This window comes from Lissotriton vulgaris, unplaced genomic scaffold, assembly GCF_964263255.1.
Source record: "Lissotriton vulgaris unplaced genomic scaffold, aLisVul1.2 SCAFFOLD_1567, whole genome shotgun sequence".
Taxonomy (NCBI): domain Eukaryota; kingdom Metazoa; phylum Chordata; class Amphibia; order Caudata; family Salamandridae; genus Lissotriton; species Lissotriton vulgaris.
In genome coordinates, this window is record NW_028244901.1 from 230,504 (window position 1) to 234,269 (window position 3,766).

The following is a 3,766-nucleotide window of genomic DNA, read 5'->3' on the forward strand; positions in this document are numbered from 1 at the left end:
CGCCTTCCTGACTGAGACCTGGCTGACCCCCTCCTCAGCACCAGACATCGCCATAGCCATCCAGGAACGCTACAAGATCACCCACAAGGACTGCACCAACGGAATAGGAGGAGGAATTGCCATCGTCCACAGAAATACTCTCAAAATCTCGACACACGCCAACGACACCATCAGCACCGCCGAACACCTGCACTTCCAGATCCACACCAACCCCAACACTAAACTCAGAGGCACCCTCATCCAGGACCCTGACCGCAGTTCTGCAACCCCATCACCGACCTCGTCAGCACATACGCCCTCCCCTCCACGGACTACATCCTCCTCCGTGACCTGAACTTCCACCTCGAGAACAACAACAATGCCAACTCCTCCACCCTGATCGACAACCTCGGCAACCTCGGATTCAGGCAACTCGTCACAGCACCAACACACTCTACTGGCCACAAGCTTGACCCGTTCTTCTCAGTGAGCAGCCACGTCTTCTTCGACCGCACCACCGAACTCCGCTGGACCGACCACCGCTGCATCCACTTCACCTTCTGGAAACCCACCACACACCCAGCAGATTCCTCGGCGCAGCTGGAGCAAGATCACCGAGGACCAGCTAATCACTGCCCTTGCCCAGAACCCACCTGCAGACCCAACCGACCCAGACGCTGCACCCCACAGCCTCAGACAATGGATTAATGACTGCGCCAACACCCTCGCCCCACTCATGAAACCCCCGAACACCCACAACAGCAAGAGAGCCAGCTGGTTCACCGAAGACCTCCAGGCCTCCAAGCGAACCTGCCGAAAACTAGAAAAAAACTGGACCCACGAAAGAACACCGGAAATCTACACAGCCCACAGGAACGCCACCTGCCAACACCACCAACTCATCAGATCTGCCATAAGGACCGCCTTCAGAGACCGCCTAGACAACAACGCACACAACGTCAAAGAGCTCTTCAGCATCGTGAAGTAACTCTCTAACCCCAGCTCCAACACCAACGACATCCCACCATCACAAGACCTGTGTGACTCGCTGGCCACCATCTTCCATCTCAAGATCACAGACATCCACAACACCTTTGACGCCGTCACCACCCTGGCAACAGCCCACACCCTCGCTACCACGACCACCACCTGCACCAACCGCCTGCGTGCCTGGACCAACATCAACGACAACGAAACCATCAAGATAATGAACACCGTCCACTCCGGATACTCGGAAGACCCCTGCCCATACCACATCTACAACAAAGCCAGCAGCACCATTGCACCCCACCTCCCGAAAACCATCAACATCTCCTTCGGGACAGCGACCTTCCCGGAGAAATCAACGCCCTACTAAAGAAACCCAAGGCGGACCCCAAGGACCTCAAGAACTTCCGACCCATCTCCCTGCTTCCGTTTCCGGTGAAGGTCATCGAAAAGGCTGTGAACATACAACTGACCAGCTTCCTCGAAGAGAACAACATCCTGGAACCATCCCAGTCAGGGTTCCGCAGCAACCACAGCACTGAAACTGCCCTCATCGCCGCCACCGACGACATCAGGAACATGCTTGACAACGGAGAAACCGCGGCCCTCATCCTCCTGGACCGGTCAGCTGCTTTTGACATGCCTCCACAGTGCCGGAATCCAAGAGAAGGCCCTGGACTGGACCACCTCCTCCCTCTCCGGGAAAACCCAGAGCTTCCGCCTCCCCCGCTTCCGCTCCGAAGCCACCGAGATCATCTGCGGCGTACCCCAAGGCTCATCTCTCAGCCCAACGTGGTTCAATGTTTACATGGCACCACTCGCCCACGTCGCCCAACAGAACGACCTAAACATCATCTCCTATGCCGACGACACCCAGCTGATCCTCTCGCTCACCAAGGACCCCCATACCGCCAAAACCAACCTCCACGAAGGAATGAAGGCCATCGCTGACTGGATGAGGAACAGCTGACTGAAGCTGAACTCGGACAAGACAGAGGTCCTCATCTTCGCCTCCACCCTCTCGGCCTGGGATGACTCCTGGTGGCCAACGGCACTAGGAAAACCCCCTACACCGACCAACCACGCACGAAACCTAGGCGTCATCCTCGACTCCACACTCTTCATGACAAAGCAGGTGAACGCAGTCTCCTCCTCCTGCTTCAACACCCTCTGCATGCTTCGCAGGATCTTCAAGTGGATCCCCACCGAAACTAGAAAGACGGTCACCCAGGCCCTCATCAGCAGCAGACTGGACTACGGCAACGCACTCTATGCAGGAGCCCCTGCCAAACTCCTGAAATGACTCCAGCGCATCCAGAATGCCTCAGCACGCCTGATCCTCGACATCTCCCGCTGCAGCCACATCACACCCCACCTGAAAGACCTGCACTGGCCCCCCATCAACAAGAGGATAACCTTCAAGCTCCTCACCCATGCACACAAGGCACTCCACAACACCAGACCAGCTTACCTCAACAGACGACTCAGCCTCTACACCCCCGCCCGCCAGCTCCGCTCCGCAGACCACGTCCTCGCCACCGCCCCCCCGTATCCGAAGAATGACCGCCGGTGGCAGATCATTCTCCCACCTCGCTGCCAAGATGTGGAACACCCTCCCCATCCGCCTACGGCAGACCAAAGACATTCTAACCTTCAGGAGACTCCTCAAGACCTGGCTCTTCGAACAGTAGCATTTTTGGCAGCTTTTTGCACTTTGGGGACTAGCTCACTTTAAAATTGTGAAGGTATTTCCTTTACATGACTTGCCTGGGCTTATTACCTATGTTTACAATACAGGTACATACTCACCATCTTTTTATAGAGACCAATGAATAAAATTCTAATAAATCTGAGCGAAATATAACGTGTTTGGTTCACTGACTATACATTTACATGACTTCAGAGTCTTCATCGGACATCACAGTATCTGTTATAGACTGCTTTCTTTTTCGCAATTTATAGTACCAAGGAAATGTGATAATATGACAAATGATGGAGAGATAATGCGTGTCCTATACCATTTATTTCCATTTTTCATAGGGCGGGCCTCATTACCTGAGCGAGTGCCAGGAAAGGTGAGGCTTTTCCCCAAGCATTTTTGGGTGAGTTCAGTTGATATACCATATGATTATCAAACTAGACTATTGATGAAAAATTTACAGTAAATTTACTGTGGCTATTACATGTCTTTGCAGTGGTGTTTCAACGTACTGTCTGTGTTTGTGTGTGTATATATACATGTTTATCTTTCAGGAAAGAATCCATTTCCAGAGACAAGTCTCCTACACTTTGGAATTCGATATAAGGTAGGACGAATTTCTGTTAATTTCTTCACACTTTATTTTGCAGTAGTGTTATTCATTCGGTCCTGAAGAAAGCCACTGGTCTACCTACCGACCTTGCATGGCTGAAACATGTCGACCTCTATAACCATCAGATGATAGTTACTATTTTTCATACTATCTACACACTGTTTTTAGTCTTGACATTATGATGACCCCATGATAAAATTAGTTCTCTGGCGTTATAATAGTCAATTTTAGCTTCACATTTATGATTTGTTTTCACAACTCAAGCACTGCAAATTATTTTTCAGCACCACCATACTAATTTTTATGGCCTTTCTCATCACTGGTGGATCTCCACTAGGATTTCTCATGATAATACCAAGTGAGACACCTAGCAGATACCAGCTTTTTTTAAAAATCCCAGATGATGATGCTCCGCCATTGGGTGGGCTGATGGGTTTTCTTTCCATCTGTGCAACAACACATTCATCTTTCAAAACACACGTTGCACC